Below are 20,708 nucleotides of genomic sequence, written 5' to 3' on the forward strand. Positions count from 1 at the left end.
GCACTTGGGGAGGAAATTTTCTTTACCAGGGCAGGCTAGTACCTGTCTGTACTCTAAGACTAGTGGGATGACAGTGGGAATTGAAAAGATGGATTGGATCAATTAATCAGTTACTGAGAGCATATTAAGTATCTATTACTTAACAGCACTGTGATAGGTCCTGGACAAAGAAGAAAAAAATTGGGAAAATCCCAGCTTACAAGTTTATATTCTACTGGGGGAGACTCTATAGATCTATAAGTATATATCTGTATGTATATGTGTATATTTGTATGCATATGCCCAATTAAAATATGAATGTAATCTGAAGCTTAAGCCCATTTGCTCAGGACTCTTTGTTGGTGGACATTGATAATTGCTTTATGGCTGTAGGAGGGGTGAGTTGGTGAAAGCTGGGGAGAGGAAGGAAAAATCCTTGTTTTTTTGGCTTCCAGCCTCTAGGGAGGAGACACTCTATTCTTCATTCCCTTCAGAGAGGGGTCCTCAGAAGGAGAAAAAGCTTCTAAGAAGCCCACAAAGTCCTTCCTTAAAAGGCAGTTAAGTTTTGGTGTAGAAGATGGTGCTTAAATGTCATCTTCATGGAACAGAGGGATTTTTCTGAAGTAAAAAGAACTGAGAGTGTATTCTGGACATTTAGAGACAGCTTGAATTGTGGATGTGTTTGATTCAGGTAAGATGTGTTGGGTTCAAATTTCATTTACCAGTGGTATGACCATTTAACTTTTCTGAGTTGTAGATTTCTGCATCTTCCACATATAGGCGAAAGTTGAAATTTTGAAAAGAGTACAAAAAGAAAGGGAGTACAACACTGGGCTGTAAAGACCACTAGAAGAAAAGGAATGCCACTGGGAGAACAAGATGATGAAGAGTTAGTGAAGGACATAGGGGATGGTCAAAAGAGTAGGAGGACAATTAGAAGAGTGATTTCATGCTAGTCAAGTCAAGAGAGTTTCAACAGTGACTCAACAATGTCAAATAAGTAAAGGACATAAAATCTGAGAGAAAGACAATTGGATTGATGATCAGGTGAACTGGTTTAGGTACCAAAGTCTGTTCAGGGCATATGAGTGCTATGTCCCTGTTATGATCAATGTGCTGGTAGCCTGTAGTTTGTTGCAACTTTCAATCCCACCTTTAGCCCTTTCTGATGTTTATCACAAGCACTTGATCTGGGCAACAGGAAGTTCTGAAAACCCCAAACCAGCATGTACTTCTCAAATGGGGTTCTTTTCCAGCTGTTTACCTGCTTTGCTATATCACTACAGCAGTTTATCCAGTTTCCCTTCCCTATGACTACTCTCACAGCTGATTTACTGTACTATGGCTTTTGGTTTTCATATATTCTTACTCTTACATCAGTGAGGATGCTGCAAGACTTGACCTCTGAAGTAGTTTTCATGCCTCAGACTCCACTAAAAGTTGGCCAGCTGTATTGGAAGTATATCCTAAAGCTCACAAGGGATATCACATAGGAATGGACCAAATCAGCCCCTCACTACTACAGAAGTAACACAGAACAAGTTCTACTGCTAGTAAATCACTGGAGTCAGACAAGAAGACATCACTCTTAAGGACATTGGTCTCTGAGAATGAAGATCAAACAAGAGAGCCAGAGGACAATGTTATATGCATTTAATGTATGTAGACTACACATTAACCCCTGGCCACCTCTTGACTATTTAAAGAGGGTGTTTTTGTGACTGCTTAGTGGAATATCTTTTTCTCCCTCTGGAGTGTATTCTTTGTATGCTAAGATTTCTTTTTGTTCAATATAAACTGAAATTGTTAGTCTTTGGACCAGTATCTTTTCTCCCTTGGAGGCAGCAAAAACTCTAGCCAGAAACTATTATCAGCCACCTGCTCATTTAGAGAAAATAGAGCAATTCATTATTTATGGGTACATGGACATGGTTTTTATGGTTTTATTCAACACAAAGGAAGTCTGGTAAAGCCACACTCATCAGTTTAATATTTACAGAGCAACCATAAAGTAAAAAATGCTAGTAGGTAACTGGCATACTGCAGTAAGCGCAGGCCTTGAGGTTTGAGGACATGTTTGGGTATGAATCGTAGGTCTGGCTCTTAACATTTGTGTGACTAAGAAGAAGTCACTTTTCTTTTTTCTTTAATTCTGTAAATAGTATTTGATTTTTCTACTTACATGTGGAGATAATTTTCTACATTTATTTTTTAATAATTTTTTTGAGTTACAAAATTTTCTCCTTTCCTCCCTACTTTTTCCTTCCCCAACCTGATATAGGTTATACGTGTGCAATCATGTTAAACATATTTCCATATTAATCATGTTGTAAAAGAAGAATCAGAACAAAAGGGAAAAACCATAAGAAAAAGTGAAAATAGTATGCTTCGATTTGTATTTGTATTTAGATACTATATTTCTTTTTTTTGAATGTCACCTTTCTAAACCTCAATTTCTTTAAGATGGAGGTAAAAATTCTTCCACCTCATTTTTCAAGCTATTGGAAAGCAAAAATTTTAACTATCTTAGAACTGTAGAGTATCATATATAATTTATACATATTTTCATATGCATATTTTTGGCTATATAAATTCTTAGAGAACTAGGCAGATTCCAGTTTAGAGTCCCACCTTTGAAACAGACTCATTCTCTGGCTCTCATCTCAGTGTCCCAGGCAACCCTCCAACACTAAGAAAGTGCTGAGTAGCTGATATGCAAAGAGCTTCCTAGCCAAAGAAACAATAAATCTGTCTTTTCACCTCCTATTTTAAAAAAAATTCCAGAAAGTAGCCTAGAGGTTGAGATTTTCTTCTATATATCTACTGAAATCTCCAGACCTCAGATGGTTCATTTGTAAAATGAAGGGATGGATTTAATGACATGAAATTAAATACTGGTTTTTGCTCTATTTCACAATCCCTTAACATTACCCCCTATTCTCCTTTCATTCACTCTAGTCTATAATGAGATAGCTCTTCTTGACAAGGCCTGTAAAGGGCTGAAACTCTGAGTAGGTGCACTTGGACAACAGAGCACTTGAGGCTAATTACCAATTGGACAATACTCTATAAGAATATGCTTGGAAAATGGCCCTTCCCACTCTTCTGTGCTTCCCCAATCCTTTGGTGTACACAGAGAATTGTAGGAGGGACTAGGGGGTGGAGTAATATAAGCCAGAGTCACTTTTGGTGGTAGACAAAGTGAAGGAAGGTTCATGGAGATCCTGCATCGATCCAATTCACTTCTACCCCTAAAGACCAAGAATAAAGAACAAGGACTTTTGCTTATCCTGACTCTGGCTGATTCTAAGGTATCTAGGGTACTAACTCGGTCTACACATTTGGGACCAAAGACCCTAATTTCACTGAAGAAGTCCCTGGTGACCAGGAAGTAGGGTGAATAGACAAACAGGGAACTTACTTCTTACTTCTAGCTGAAATGGGACAGATATTAGGAAAAGATTCTCCCCCACCCCATCCCCATCCCTACCCCCTCCCTGAAGGGGCACTATAGAAAGCATACTCAAGTTGATCAAGGGACAATGCTTACTTGTAACTTGGGAGCAGATGGATAGACTCTTGGGTACATTAGAACCCACGTCCCCTTGGTTCTTAAAGGAAGAAGAAATAGGGCCAGATAATTGGAAACTAGTAGGAGATCAACTTTACTTCAATGATAAAAGTCCTCATTCAATTTCCAAGGAAACATTCTATATATACAACATAATACAATTGACCTTAAAGAATCCTGCCAGTTATAGAAAAAAGAAAAAATTTCAGAGCAGTCAGATGAAGTGTGAGGAAAAAGAGGAAGACAAAAGATTAATGGCAATATCACCAGAGGGCATGAGGAGTTAAGTGAGGATGAACAGCGTGGTGATTCTCACTCTCACTAGGCAGCTTCAACCCCACCTAAACTGGAATAGATTATTGATAGCCCCCATCAACTTCACCCTCTGGGATAGAGAGGGGAGGAGTAGTGGGAGGGGTAGTGATACAACCAGCACTGATGAAAACTGATACACCAGTGTGGATAGAACAGTGGCCCTTATAGGTAGTGATAAAATGCAGGCCTTATTAGATATAGTACTAGAGCAACTTGACCAAGGACACTTACAATCTTCTCTAAGTCCTTGGAATTCCCCAGTATTTGTTGTAAGAAAGAAATCTGGAAAATAGAGGGTGTTAACTGCCTTGAGAAAAGTAAATAAACAGATGGAAACTATGGGAACTCTTTAGCCTGGACTTCCATCTACTACTCAATTGCCTAGAGAATGGCCTCTTTGGATTATAGACATTAAGGATAGTTTCTATTCTGTCCCTCTGGATAAAGACAATATGAAAAGATTCACCTTTTCAATGCCCAGTGTTAACTTAATTCAGTCTTATAAAAGATATGGACAGTTTTACCACAGGCAATGAAAAACAGCCCTACTATGTGTCAAATGTATGTTGCTGCTGCTCTTACTCCAGTAAGAAAAGCATTTCCAAAAGTAATGTTATTACATTACATGGATGATATCTTGGGATGTGTACCTGAGGAACAAATGTTAGAAGCATGTCTACAAAAAACCATAGAAACACTAAGGAATTATAAATTGCACATAGCTCCAGAAAAAATTCAAAGACATGCTCCTTTTCAATATTTAGGATATGAAGTATATCCTAAGGTGCTTACAGTACAAAAACTTTCCTTAAGAACAGAGAAGTTAAACACCTTAAATGACTTTCAGAAATTGATAGGAGATATCCAATGGATGCATCCAGTGTTAGGCTTGACTACTTATCAATTGAACCATTATATGACATTTTAAGGGGAGACAGTGCTTTAAACTCACCACACCAGCTTACAAAAGAAGCTCAAGAGGCTTTGAGAGAAGTTGAACTGGTTTTATCCAGTGTGGTTGAAAGAGTCACTCAAAAACCCTTGGAAATATCAGTTTTTGCTACACAAGAGGCACCCACAGCAGTCTTATTAAAGGCCATTAAGCAAGCAGTACAATTATATGGGATAAGACCTGACAAGATATACATCTTTTAAACAAATGCACAAATTAGTGTGTGCTGTGAAACCATCCCAGAGTGGCAAGTTTTATTAGCCACAGTTCCAAATTTTACACATGGGTCTCCATTAAAGATAACCAGGCTGTTACATAATTGGTGATGGATTCTTAAAGAAAAGGTTTCTAAAGTTCCTCTTAAACGACTATCTTTACAGATGCATCCAAACATAATATTTGTGCTGTATACTCTTCGTGACTTAACTGTAAAGAGAGTAGTCAGAACTCTTTTTCAATCCACTCAGCAGAATGAATTGTATGCAATCATTCTAGCTCTTACTTATTATCCAGGAGACCTAAATATAATATCTGATTCGGCCTATTCAGTAAGTGTGGTACAAAGAATTGCCACAGTCCAAATAAAGTTTGTAGCCTCCAATATATATCAGCTCTTTAAGGAACTTTAAGAGCAAGTGAGAAAGCATCCAGGTAAGATTTATATCTTGCATGTCCACTCTCATAGTGGACTTCTAGGTCCCATTTTTGATGGTAATTCAAAGGTAGATAGCTTTCTAACCATATTGGCCAATACTCCTTTATTTCAGGCAGCCCAAGACTCTCATTCTAAATATCATCAGGATGCTCAAGCTTTATGTTTACAATTTGGAATAGCAATAGAGGAAGCTAGGAGCATAGTAAAAGCCTATACAGCTTGCCTTCCTTTCCACGCTCCTACACTTCCTCCAGAGAAGAACCCTCATGTTTTGAGACCCAATGAAATTTGGCAAATGGATATGACCTATTATAAATCTTTCAGTCATCTGTCTTTTATCCATGTTGTGGTAGACACCTATTCGGGATTCACTTTTGCAATACCAGCAGCAAAAGAGACAGCCCAAGTGGTGACTGAATTCCTTATACAAGCATTTGCAATTATGGGTGTGCTATAAGCAATAAAAACAAACAATGGATCTGCATATACGTCTAAACATTTTGCACACTTTTGTGCATAGTGTAAGATTTTACCCACCACTGGCATACCCTTTAATCTTCAAGGTCAGGCAATAGTAGAGAGGAGAAACAGAGACATTAAGATGCTCCTTCAAAAAACAAAAGAAAGGGGGGGCCCACAGGTAACCCTAGAGAACTTCTAAATCTAGCCCTTTATAATATTAACTTCTTGATCTTTGACAAAGATGCACTGGCTCCAGCAGACAGTTTTATAACCCACCAGAAGGGCAGTGTCCAGTGCGAGCAGCTCCACTGTCTTTAGATAATCACCAGGTGATGTGGAGAGACGAAGAAAGTGGTGCATGGAAGGGACCATATAGGTTAACTGCTTGGGGGAGAGGGTTTGCTTGTATCTCCACAGATGGAAAAGGAATCAGATAGGTGCCAACAAGCCGTATTCACCTTGTCCATTGGAGAGAGACAGAGCAGACTCTTGAAACAAAGGAGAAGACCCAAGAAACATCAAGTGGTCCCGTTACTGACTGTGCCCACCACTGAAAGAGCATGGCAATTATGGCATTTGACTCATGGACATCAAAAATTGTTGGGCTTCAAAACCCTCAGGAATCATTGGATTCTCTGAGACATAAGACTGTTGTAGGACTTGAAAGCCCTCAGGAATCATTGGATTTTCTGAGAAATGATAAGACTGTTGCAGGACTTTAAAATCTGCAGGAATCATTGGATTCCCTAACACATAAAAAGACTGTTGCAGGACTTCAAAAACTTGTGGGGATCAATGGATTTCCTGACATGTGAAGCAATGGACAATAGACTGGTTTTGGACTATCTCTTGGCTGATGAAGAAGGCGTGTGTGTGATTGTTATTTACATACCCTCCTTCTAGGACTTCTGGAAATCTTTTACAACATCATATTGATTTATATTGTTTGTTATATTACTACTTGCATGTACAATTCATGTTTGTTACACCACATTGAGCTTGCACTGGCTGTGGGGAAAGTCATCACTAATAGCCTGTACATTATTGCTAAATGGTTGTATAATACCTCCCATGCTGATGGGTTTGTGCATAACTGTCTCTAATAAGATCCTTCAGCCCAGAAACCTGCTAGCAATCCCCACTTCCTTTTGGTGTTTTTCATCTCTCTTCCTGAGAAGTCAGGGATGGCATGACCACTTCCTTTTTAGGGTTCTCACCTCCTTGAGAGGTCAAGGATGACGTGACCACTTGTGTTCTAAAACAAAAGAATGCTGGAGATGTAAAGGGCTGAAACTCTTGAGTAGGTGAACTTGGACAAGCAAGCACTTAAGGCTAATTATTTATTGGACAATACTCTTATTAGAATATGCTTGGGAAACGGCCCTTCCCACTATTCTGTGCTGGCCCAATCATTTAGTGTATACAGAGAATTGTGGGAGGGACTAGGAGATGGAGTAAGACAAGCCAGAGTCACTTTTGGCAGTAGAGGAAGAGAAGGAAGATCCTGGAGGTCCTGTGTCCATCCAATTCACTTCTACCCATAAAGACCAAGAATAAAGACCAAGGACTTTTGCTTATCCTGAGTCCAGCTGATTCTAAGGTATCCAGGGTGCTCATTTGGTCTTCACAAAAGCCAGCTTGTTTCTATGTGCCTTCTGTTCCACCACTCCTCTTTTTCAGTACTTTGTCCTCATAATTGTTTGTCTTTTCTCCAATTTGCTTCCAGAGAGCAGCTTCCAAACAAATCTAGGTTTAGCTCATTCTTAAAAAAAACCCAACCTTTCACCAGGCCCCACCCACCTTGATTCCTTCAAGCTGTTGTATTTCTCCTCCAAAATGAAGCCAGTGATACTTTTGACTTCCATTCCCTGTCTTCTCCCTCACTTCTTGGCCTTTAGCAACTGCTCCCTTCAGAGTTACCAATGATTTCTTGTCAAATGCAGTGGCCTTTTTTTTGGCTTCTCCCTGGCCTTTGATTGCTGATCTCCCTCATCCTCTCCTCCTGGATTCTCTCATTATGATTTCTCTTCTCAGTCTCCTTTGATGTCTCACCATCAGTCTCAGATCCCCTAACTATGAGTAAACTGCAAGGCTCTGTTCTAAACTCTCTTCTCTTTATACACTTTTCTAGTACAGCTCCCGTGGTTTAATTACCATTTTTCCATAGATTAGTTGTATATACATATATGTGTATGAATAAATGTAAACATACATATATAGCGCTCTCTCTCTCTCTCTCTCTCTCTCTCTCTCTCTCTCTCTCTCTCTCTCTCTCTCTCTCTCTCTCTCTCTCTCTCTCTCCATGTTCTGGGAGTACAGAAAGATAGTATCTGCCCTCAAGAAGTTTATAATCTAATCAGAGGAGCTGACACATAAAAAGGGGCAAGAAAAGGGTATATGTGACCAAGACACCAGTTCTGTTCTTGTTCTGTGGAATTGAAACCAAGCAGAGCCGCAGATGAAAAGTGGAGTGAGCTGAGTCCAGTTCCTTCCCTCTATGTAGAAAAGTATTGGTTCTGTACCTTCTAGCTCTCTCTAAGGGAGAAGAGGTTGAGGGAGGTGAGGCCAATTAAATTAAGAGTTAGCAGCAGATGATGAGATTAGAAGTAAGTAGTTTTTCCTGGGAAGGGCACATTGTTCCCTGGGGGTGAAAACTAGGCTGAGCAGTAATTGCAAAGTAGAAAAGTTTCTCTTTCCAGTCCCATCTTATTAACTGCTATTAAAACATTTGGAATTGAATTTTCTATAGATAACTAAGACTCAGTAGGTCCCGGATGGAACTTAACTCCCCTTCCCTTTATTCCTTTCCACTTCTGAACTTTCCTGTTCTAGTCACTCAGCTTTACAACCCTGAGGTCATCCTAGAGTTCTTAATTCCTCCACATAGGTGGAGATATTCTTTCACAGAGCATATAATACTGGGCTTGGGCTTAGGAAGACCTGAACTTGAAATCTGATTAGCTATATGATGTTGAGCAAGTCAGTAAACTTTGTCTCACCTGTAAAATGGGAATAATAGCACCTATCTCCTAAGGTCTTATGACAATAGAATGAAAATAGTTGTAAAGTGCTTTGCAAATTATAAAGTGCTATATGAATGCTATTACCACATCCAATCATTTTCTTCATCTCTTTCGCAGCTGTCCCCTTTTCTGTACTAACACAGCTATCCTAGCTCAAGGCCTTCTATCTCTTGTCTAAATTGCTAAAGGAGCATTCTAATTGATCTCATGCCCCAAATCTCTCTACATTCCAGTCCACCCTCCAAATAGATCCAAACAGCTGCCAAAGTGATCTTCCTAAACCACAACTCTGACTCCTACTCAATGAACTCTAGTGGTTACGAAGTGCTCTCCATGGCGACTAAGGTCTCATGCAACCTCTACCTTTCCAGCCTCATTATGGTCCTACTTTTCACAAAATGTACGATCTGGCCAATCTGCCTTTCTTCCTGGTCCCTCTATAGGGCACCATACGCTTTACGCTTTGTAACAGTTATTCTTCATATCTGCTATGCACTCCTCCATTGCCTCTGATTCTTCCATGCCTGGTTTCTTTCACTCAGCTCACAGGCCACCTGTTGAAAGGTACCTTTCCTGATCCCCCAGTATCTTCTCCTTCCCTGGTTACCTTCTGTTGTGTGTGTGCTTATGTATATGGGTAGGGTAGCTAAGTGGCAAATGGATAGAACACTGGGTTTAGAATCTTCCTGATTTATTTCTTGAGTTCAAACCCCTCCTCAGATCTTTACCAGCTCTGTTAGCTTGAGCAAGTCATTACCTGTTTGCCTTGGTTTCCTCCTGTATAAAATGAGAAGGAAATGGCAAACCATTCCAGTGTCTTTGCCAGGAAAACCCCAAATGGGAACGGGAAGAGTCAGACATGCCTGAAAGGATGGAACAACAACAAAAGCATATATATGTATATATACATTTACACATGTACATATGTATGTATACACACACACCTGTACCTGTGGTTCCGTCTTGAGTAGGGAAGATATTTCATTGTGATTGTGTCCCCAGCACTTCCCACAACCTAATACACAGTAGGTACTTCATAAATGCTAGATGAAGTTCACTTCTAGAAGTTCCTCTTTGGGGATGCTCTTTTGACAGGACCACGTGACAAACACGATGTAGCAAATGGATGTGTTGTTCCATCGTAATGATGTTACTTTGTTGTTTTTTAAGAGCCTTCCATAGTCCTCCAAGGCTATTCTACACTATGTCTTGTTAATGATGATTTTCGTCTATGTTCCGATGAATTTAATGTGCGAGGAGACACTGAATACCCTGGCTCCCATTTTACAAACGACGGCACTTGGACCCGCCGGAGGTATTGGCTGGGGTCCAAAGCCTCCCAGCTTTCGCAAGCTAAGCCAAAAATAGAAGCTGCCAGTCACTGCAGCAAAGGGTTAGGGTAGGACAGAAATAGAAATCCCTTCAAGGGGGTATGGGGAACCAATCCTACAGCTTGGATGGCACATTATGGAGAAGGGGCTCGCCTGGGCAGGGAAAAAAGATGAAGTTTCCATCCATCCTTTCTCCCCTTCCTTCCATCCCCTTTTCCCATTTCTTCCCTTTTCTTCCCCCTCCCCAGAGCATCTTGTGGCTCCGCCCCTTCATCGGACTCAGTTCGCGCTGACTCCTCTTTGCCCCGCCCGCCGCCGCGGCCGCCACGCCCGCCCCGTTGCTGCCATGGTAACCATACGCGCACTTCGCGGACTAACGGAATCGTCGTAATCGTTGGTACGGACCTGCGGCCCCCCACATCACCCGGATCACAGCACGTACTATTCTCCGGGGCGCAACGTTTAGGTAAAGAGACTAGGGGAGTTTGAGGACTACTGGAAAAGCGGGTGGTGGCAGGGAGGAGAAAGTTGACCCTTTTCCAGTCTCATCCACGTCTCGGCCCGGGCTTTAGACTACAGTCCGAGAGTGCTGCGGTGTTTGGGGTTCGGCTTTGCGGGAGAGAGAGAAGCTCAAGGGGCTCGCACTGCATTGTGGGAAATGTAGTTCGTTCTTTTTGTCGTCTCGCACTCTTTTGCTGGGGGGACCGAAGCAGAGGACTACGAACCCCAGCAAGCGTGATGGGGCGGGGGCGAAGTGCGGGAGCCGACTGGGAGATGGCTATGTAGGGAGAAGCATTCCCATTTTCCTTTTATCCGTTTTCCTAGTGGCTACTTAGATGGTCATCTAATAATGTTAAAGAGGGAATGGGGCGAGAGTGCAATCTGGGCTGCCCCTTGCCCCCCACTCTCCCATCCCTTCATCCCTTACTCCCTGTTTTCCACTTCCCCATCCCCCCATCCCACCGCAGTTGTTCCGCAGCCTCCCCCGGGCCACCGCCCTACTTACTAACCTAAATGAAGCTGCTCCTCCCCCTCCCTCCCGCCCGTGGCCACGCCCTAGGACCTGCCAAGAGGCAATTGACCCCTTTTTTTGTTTGAAGTGCCTTTGGTATGTCCCGCTTTGGAGGACTAGGAAAGGCCGGTTATATTTAACGTGGCTTTTTTGCTTATGTTTATTCCAGGTTTCTTAAAGCTTTTCTAATTAATGTTTTATTAATTGGTTGTGTAGTGTGTCAACAAAAATTTAATAAGCCCTTAAGAGCTCTTTCCAATCTCTGTTGCAGGGCAAACAAAAAGTACTGATGGTTTCATATGTGCCAGACACTGAATATCTCCTGTCCCGCAACTTGGGGAGCTGTTGCTATTACCTGCTTGTAATAGATGGCAGATGTGGTACTAGACTTGTCTTAATTGACTCTTTGTCCAGTCCTCTTTCCACCCCTAACATTCTTACCAAAAATAATCATTGCTAGGTTAGTAAAGTTTGAGTTAATGAGTTTTCCAGGTGGTTTCTCAAATAACACAAAAAATAGATGTCTGGTTTTTAAATAGTACATTGGTATTTTCTATCACTTTATATTAAATGAAATCAGAGAGTCAGGAGAAAAGGCACAAAGCTATCCAGGGAGCAGCTGAGCCTGTCACATGTTTTATCTACTTCTGGAACTTATAGTGGTGGAGTTTCAGGACTGGAGGTCAGGAATCTAGATCATAGCCTTAGCTCTTAGAATTAATAATAATTATAACAGCAACACTGATAATTAGTAATAGTAGTAGCAGCAGAAATTGTTAGTAAATAGGGCTTTGAAATTTATAATGTGTTTTATTTATTTTTTAATTTTATAATTATAATTTTTTGACAGTGTATATGCATGGGTAATTAAAAAAAATTTTTTTTTAATAGTTTTTATTTACCATATATTTGCACGGGTAATTTTACAACATTGACAATTGCCAAACCATTTATTACAATCTCCCCCACAGATGGCAGGTCAACCATGTTAAATTTATTAGAGTATAAATTAAATACAATATATGTCTATATATATGTGTATATATATATATATATATATATATATATATATATATATATATATATATATAAATACAATATATGTATGGGTACATGTCCAAACAGTTGTTTTGCTGAACAAAAAGAATCGGACTTTGAAATTTTGAAATAGTGTACAATTAGCCTGTGAAGGAAATCCAAAATGCAGGCGGACAAAAAAAATTGGAAATTCTATGTCGTGGTTCATAGTCATCTCCCAGAGTTCTTTCTCTGGATGTAGCTGGTTCAATTCATTACTTCTCTATTGGAATTGATTTGGTTCCTCTCATTGTTGAAGAGGGCCAGGTCCATCAGAATTGATCATCATATAGTATTGTTGTTGAAGTATATAACGATCTCCTGGTCCTGCTCATTTCACTCAGCATCAATCCATGTAAGTTTCTCTAGGCCTTTCTGAAATCATCTTGCTGGTTATTTCTTACAAAACAATAATATTCCATAATATTCATATACCACAATTTATTCAGCCATTCTCCAATTGATGGGCATTCACGTAGCTTCCAGTTTCTGGCCACTACAAAGAGGGCTGCCACAAACATTCTTGCACATGTGGGTCCCTTTCCCTTCTTTAAGATCTCTTTGGGATACAAACCCAGTAGTAACACTGCTGGGTCAAAGGGTATGCACAGTTTGGTAACTTTTTGAGTGTAGTTCCAAGTTGCTCTCCAGAATGGCTGGATGTATTCACAGTTCCACCAACAAAGTATCAGTGTCCAGGGGTAATTTTTTTTACAGCATTATACCTTGTATTCACTTCTTTTCCGAATTTTCCCTTCTCTCCCTCTATCCCCTCCCCTAGATGACAGGCAATCCCTATAATGTGTTTTAAATACATGATTTCATTTAACTTTTAGGAATCTTGTGAAATGTTAGCACTATTTTATACATAAGGAATAAATGAAAAAGTATTTATTAAGCTCTTATTATGTTCACTGTACTAAGTGCTAAGGATGTAAAAAAAAGATAGCCCCTGCCCTCAAAGAGTTTACATTCTAATGAGGAAGACCAGCCACATAGGGGAGTGGTGGTAATAGAAACACTTGGTTCAAAAAGTTATTGAGATGGTGATTTGGGATCATGGAGTCATAAATCACAGACTTTGAGAGATGATAAAGAACTCGGAGGCTATTCAAGCCAATCCATATACATGATAGGAATATTCCTCACCATGAACTATTGCACAAGTTAAGACCTCTGAGGAGGGCTTCCCTAGTCAGCCCATTCCAGTTTGGGACTCCTTCAGTTTCCTTCTGCAAAGAAGAACTTCCACTTGCTCTGGTTCTGCCCTCTGGTGCCAAAAAGAACAAATACAGGTACCCCTCCATGACAGCACTTCATGTACTTGAGGAAGCGTTACAACTGCCCTGAGTTTTCTGTCTTCTGAAGAAATAATCCCTGTTCTTCCAAGCAATGCTCATCTGATGTGGATTGAAGGCTTTTTTACTATTCTGGCTGGCTTGTCACTCTGGATATTCTCTAGTTTATAAATATTTTTCTTAAACCATGGTGCCCAGAATTGAATGCAGTATTCCAGATCAGGTACAGGGCATAGTTCAGAGGGACTAGTAGTACATTGGATAGATCTTTAAACCTGGAGTCAGCAAGTTCAAGCTTTGTTTAGATGTGTATTAGCTTTGTGGCCCATGGCAAGTTGTTTTAGTCTCCATCTATCTTGACTTCCTCATCTGTTGAAATGGGAGTAATGAAGCACCTTACCTCACAAGGTTAGTTTCAAATTATCAAATGAGATGAAATGTATTAAGGGTGTGTGGTACGGAAATGGTGAGGGGTCACCATTTAATAAAAAAAGCTGGAGAGATCTCTAGAGAAAAGCAAAGTTTATTGTAGATACTCTAGAGAAGGGCGTCCCACCCTTCGGGCAGACAATTGAAGAGAGGAAGTGTCTCCTCTGGGAAGGACAGCACCTTTAATCCCTAATGAAAAACTCCCCTCCCACCACTGACCTTCATCCTCATTGGCTGAGAATCTTACATTCTAAACTCGAGATCTACCCACAAAATTGAACTTGACCAATAAGTACATAGTTGCCCATATCTGACTGAAATAGGGAGGAGATTGTGTCATGGTAGGGTAGATGGAAGGAGACTCAATTATGCCCTTGAATCAATGCTCAAAGTCCTTCAGGCCTACTCCAACTCTGAAGTAGATGAAGCCTTACTCGATTTTCACAACTGTCTTGAAAGATCTCACCTCATCTCATTCAAGGGTTAAACATAATACCTAATACATAGTACTTAATGTACCTAGTATATAGTGCTTAATACATGCTTGTTCCCTTCTCTGAACTCTATTTTGGAAGGCTTTGCCTTTCTTGATGTGGCCAAAGATCTCAGCGGATTCTTTGGCTACTACATCCACACTGCTGATTCATACTAAGTTGTAGTCCACCCAAACTTCCATGTCTTTTGCAGAATTGCTGCTGTTTCCTGCATCCAATACTTGTCAGATTGCTTTTTTTTTTTTTTTTTTTTGTATCCCATTTCAGGTTTACATTTACTTCTATTGCATTTCATTTTCTTAGAGTCTCTGATCTGTCAAGATCCTTTTGAATCTGCACTGTGGTCCACTCTTCCTTCTAGTTTTGTGCCATCTGCAAACTTGATGAACCATTATCTAATTGATTGATAAAATTAAACAGCACAGGGCCAAGTACTGATCTCTCTTGGGGTCCTCTCCTGGAGATCACTTTCCATGTTACTGAGTCCATCTGATGTATTATTGTCTTACTATTGTATCTTATTGCAGTCTAGTCTTCATCTCTCCATCTTCTCCACAATAATAACATATGAAATATTTTATCAAAAACATTGCTAAAATCTAAGGTATTTTTCTTCTTTATTAGTTCAATTAATTAGTTCAAAAAAGACATTAGCCTGCCTTAGTATGTTAGAGATGTTAGAGGCATCTAGATAGTGTAGTTAACAGAGCATTGGGCCTCAAGACAGGAAGAGTGTAGATCAAATCCAGCCTCCGACACTTACTAGCTGTATGACCCTGGACAAGTCATTTACCTGCTGTTTGCCTCAGTATTCTCATCTATCAAATGGAGATAATAATAGCATTTATCTCTTGGGGTTGTTGTAAGAATCAAATGACATTCTAATTGTAAAGTGCTTAATATAATGCCTAATAGTAGTAAGCATGATATAACTATTAGTTATTATTAATTATTATTATAATTATTGTTTGTTTTTGATGAAGCCATGCTAATTTTTTCTAGTCACAATTTCCCTTTGTATGTTTGCTAGCTATCTCTTCGATGCAAATGTTCTTAATATGAGGTCCTTAAACTTGGATGGCAAAAAAACCCCATTTTTATTTTCACTAACCTTATCTGAAATTTAATATTTCCTTCAGCTATTTTTTAAATTCTCAAAAATTGTATTCTGAGAATATCTCAGGATGACAAGAAAAGTTAAGAATTCCTTTTTTTTTTTTCCCTAGTAAATTTATTTTAAATACACATTACTTTATGAATCATATTGGGAGAGAAAAATCAGAGCAAAAGAGAAAAACCATGGGAGAATTTAAAAAACAAAAAAGAAGTGAACATAGCATGTGTTGAAGTACATTCAGTCTCCTTAGTTCTTTCTCTGGATGCAGATGACATTTTCTGTCCAAAATCTATTGGGATTGCTTTGGATCACTGAACCACTGAGAAAAACCAAATCTTTTATAGTTGATAATTCTTGCTGTTATTTTGTCCAATATATTCCTGGTTCTGCTTGTTTCACTCAGCATCAGTTCACATAAATCTTTCTAGGCCTTTCTAAAATCAGCTTGTTCATCATTTTCATAGGACAATAATATTTCAATATCTTCATATGACACAAAAAAGGTAAGAATTCCTGCTAGTAACAGTGGTAGAATTGATTTGATTACGATTTATGGTTCCAGAAAAGTGGGATGAGAAGGCAGGAGGAGAGGGTCCATGTGTGACTATAAGGCTATTGGTGAGACTTTGAAAGCTATGGCTAGAGAGTATGGAATGAAGAATTAAGGTGTATGGCACCTTCCTAAAGAATTCTCTATGTTCTTATGTAGTGAGAGGCATGCACAAAGATTGATGTTTTTGATCTCCCAACAGGTAGGATAATATTGATAGACACTCAGGTACTTTTGGTCTTTTAGAATAATAAAATCGGAGAATTTAAAGCTACCATTTCTCTTCTAGAGGATCCTCTAGGTCAGTGGTCCTCAAACTTTTTAAATAGGGGGGCCAGTTCACTGTCCCTCAGACTGTGGGAGGGCTGGACTATAGTAAAAACAAAAGCTCACACTCTGTCTCCGCCCTTCAGCCCATTTGCCATAACCCTGCCACCACATAAATGTCCTCAGCGCTAGGTGTTAAAGCACCCTGTTTGGGGATCAGTTATGTAAAACTTGCAAATGTGTATGCTTTTTTTCCTCCTTTCTTGGGAACTCTTTTAGGTCTCATCAGGCCAAAATGGAAATTACAGTAAAAATTTGGAAATGAGATTTAATTTCTAAAAATTATGTACTTTTTGGGGGCATAGCATCAGTTCAGTACTTTGAAACATATCCTTTGATTGTCCATTCACTTCTGTTGAAATTTGCAGAATGTTAGCATGCATAAAATGTTATACATACCAGGGGCCACATTCCAGTTTCTGTGAAAGAAAATTGTTGTGCTTTTGCAGAATAATTCTGGCTTATTTGGGCAGAAAGGAAGCAATTAAACATTCAGTCACAATAGCAGTTCTTTTCAGCCATGGTGGAATGTCAGCAAGTATATCTGTAATTTTTTCAAAAGCAGTTTTCTTATGCTTTCAAAGATCATATTAAAGAATATATCCTGCTGAGGTTGTTTTTTGTTTTGTTTTGTTTTGTTTTGTTTTTTAAACTAACATTTGGTTTTTGGCCCTACAAACATTTGTTAAGAAGAATCAGGATATATCTTGACTGAAAGGTTGTTAATTCATGGGATAGTTTTCCAAGGCAGGCTGAATAACTTCCTTTGATAGTATTTAAGATTTTCTCTCTCTTTCTTTTCTTTTTTGTTGTTGTTGGATTTGTTACCCTGACTAAAATAGGAATATGGACTAGATGACCTTTTAAAAACACATTTCCAACTTTGTAACTCTGCACATTATTAATTGTTTATCAAAATTAACTTTTAAGTGGCCAACTGAAATATAAACCCTAATTTGAAACCATTGTTTACATTAAACTTTTTCTTTGGTTTCTTTTAAGTATTTTTCCATAAACAATTTCTTTTTACTGTTGCTAAACAATATTTAAGTACACTCAGGTATGCCTTTGCATCTTTGCTACTTAATGCTTAGTTACTAAATGTTGACTAAGATTAGCTTCCAGGATAGGATTTCTTCAACACACAAGAGGCTCTCAACTTGAGAATAATCCAGCTAAGTGTCATATCCATAGTAGACTCAGTTAAATTTTATTTTAAATTCACTTCAACAGACCTCAGCTTAATGTAAATGTAAACTCAAAAATAAGAAAAGTTTTTACTCTGAAAAAATAATATCTCATGTAAGCCTCACTGCAACCCTGTGAAGTGAGTACTACAGATGTGTTAACTGAGGCTTAGAGAAGTTAGGGGCTTACTCATGGTGGCAAAATTAATAAATATGAGCAGCAGAATCTGAACCCTGTGCTCTGTCTATCTGTAAGACAAAACACTACAGCACACCATCTAAGATGAATATGATATGGAATAGTATAGAACTTCAGAGAGGGAAAGAATTGTAGAGATCATTAAATATAACAACATCATATAGTATGTCAGACAAGTCACTCAGTATAAAATTGAGGATATTTAATAATGTAATTTAAACATTGGAGATTATGTTGTTATTATTGGTAGAAGGAATTGAAGTAATTTTTCCAAATCATTTGTTTCTGATGACTGAAGTAGATGATTAATTTTAACGAACTCTGACATATATTAAAGGATATCAAGATAGCGTTTCCTCTGAAATATTTATGTCCATGTCTAGATATAGATGTACACAAATCCCAGCTTCAGCTCATGATGCCATCTTGAATATCTGATTGCACATTAGCCTTTTCTCCTTTGGAATTGATAATTTTGACCATTTTCTTTAATTCTGGAAACTCTGCTGTCTTTTCTACTGAGACTTGGTTCTTGGTTCCTTTGCTGGTGCGTGTCTTCTAAGTTTCTCTTTTCTGATGGCTTCTTGTGGTCTTCCTTGACAATCTTTTCCATTCCCATTTCTTAAATTATTTTCTTTACGAAAATATTTCCAAAATCTGTAAATTCAACCTTTTTTTAGCCTCTAGCTAAACCTCCATTCCCACAACTCTGACAGGTTATTAGAAATATCAACCTGGGGGCAGCTAGGTGGTGCAGTGGATAGAGCACCAGCCTTGAATTCAGGAGGACCCGAGTTCAAATCTGATCTCAGACACTTAACACTTCCTAGCTGTGTGACCCTGGGCAAGTCACTTAACCCCAGCCTAAAAAAAATATATATATATATATCAACCTGAATGCAAACTTAAGAGTCAGGTGTCAGATATTTATTAAGCACTTCCTATGAGCCAGATACTGGGCAAAGAAAGGCAAGACAGTCCCTGTTCTCAAAGAGCTCACAATCTAATGGGGGAGAATAACTTCTATCTGTCTATCCATCTATGGGAAGGAACTATATAATTAAGTGGGATTGATATAGACTTATAGAATATATAGCTAGGACATGAAAGAAGCCAGGGAAGGCAGTAGGGATGAGCAGAGAGAATATTGCAGGCATGGGAAAGGGGCAGCCATTGAAAATGAAGTTTGGAGATAGAGTATCTAATGTGAGAAATAACCAGGAACTTAAGGTCACTGGAATGCAGAGTATGTTGGGAGGTGTGGAGGGGAAGGAGGTGGTGATAGGGAGCTACTGTATTTTGTGGAGAGGATTGGGAGATGACATGTTCAGACCTTGATGAGGTAACAGGGAGCCAAATGATGAGTTATATACCTCAATAGGATTAGGATTAATTGAGGTCTAGTGGCAGGATTGGGGTACAGGGAGTCACACGGAGCTCCCCTGCATCCCCTTAGGATTCAGTGCAAGGATACAAAATTAAATCAGGTCTAGTGGTGGCGAGAGTCCCCTGTAAATGAATTTACAGTCCTGAAAACCTAGATTGATAAAAAGAGGTTTATTGCAAGGTTAAAGTCTGGTTAGTAAAAGGCATACACTGTAAGTGGCGGGACAGAGAGTTGGTTGCTGGCATCTTTCAACTCTCTGCAGAGGGATGATTCCACCTAGGCTCTTTTATTTGCTTCAAGGAGCCTAGGGCAGTGGGCAAATTCTTGGCGGGCTTTTCAGATAAGGAAGAAACTGTTTTGGGGAAACCTGAGCAGATAGTTGGGGGTTGAGAAAATCCAAGCCAGCTCAGATCCCGTGGGGGCTGGGTACAAGCCCAGAACTGGCTCAGATAAGATCTCTCCCCTGGGAATACAAAAGGTCAGTCCCAAAGGAAGTTGGAGATCAGACAAAGAATCTCAAAGGGGCTATCACCCCTATCAACCTGAACTTTAGGAAGATTTATTTAATTGCTGAGGAGAGGATGGGTTGCAGTAGAGTAAGACTGAGACATTAACCATAAGGCTACTGCAGTAGTCCAGGTGTGAAGTGACCAGGACTGTCAGCATGACAGCAGGGTAAGAAGAGAGAAAGGGGAAGAAGTGTTACAGAGGTAAAATTGACAGTGAAAATAATGAGTGAAGTTCTGAATTTATTGAGTTTAAGATGCCTATAAGAATGGAATTTGAGATGTTCAATAGACAGAGATTGGAGGTTAGGAAGGAAGATTAGGATGGGATAAATAGGTTAAGACGCAATAAATAGATCAGAGAATCATCAAAGAAAGCTAGAAGGAAAGAGGAAGAGGTCTGAGAGGATGCTCGTGGTTATCAGATATGATTACACAAAGATCTAGCCAGAGAAGAAGAGTGGTCAGACAGATAGAAGGCAAATCATGATATTATAGTGTCAGAAAAACCAAGAGAGAAGAGATTGAAGGAGTAAAGGGGGATCAGCAGTGTCAGAGGCTGCAGAGGGGTCAAGAAGGATGAGGATTGAGAAAAGGTTATTGGATTTGGCATCAAGAGACCCTTGGTAACTAGAGAGAGGTATTTGTGTTGAATGATGATATTTGAAAGCCACACTGCATAGAGTTAAAAAGAAAATGAGAGGAATGGAAAAATAGCTTTAAAGGAATTTAACAACAAAAAGGAGAGAAGAAAGGGATAATAGTGGAGATGTACGGATCAAGTGAACATTTTTTGAGAATGGGGAGACAAGGACATGCTTATAGATAGTAAGGAAG

At 39.4% G+C, this 20,708-nt stretch overlaps 1 protein-coding gene across 1 annotated transcript in view; it reads left to right on the top strand.

The window, feature by feature from the left end:
* Positions 1 to 10,625: 10,625 nt before the first annotated feature.
* The window catches only part of KATNAL1 (katanin catalytic subunit A1 like 1), an 80,286-nt gene continuing 70,203 nt past the window's right edge, over positions 10,626 to 20,708 (top strand). Inside the window, exon 1 of the mRNA XM_074303555.1 lies at positions 10,626 to 10,754. The gene's annotated coding sequence lies outside the window, so the exon portion shown is untranslated. The remainder of the gene's footprint in view (positions 10,755 to 20,708) is intronic.

The sequence above is a fragment of the Sminthopsis crassicaudata genome, chromosome 3, assembly GCF_048593235.1.
Source record: "Sminthopsis crassicaudata isolate SCR6 chromosome 3, ASM4859323v1, whole genome shotgun sequence".
NCBI classification, from domain to species: Eukaryota; Metazoa; Chordata; class Mammalia; order Dasyuromorphia; family Dasyuridae; genus Sminthopsis; species Sminthopsis crassicaudata.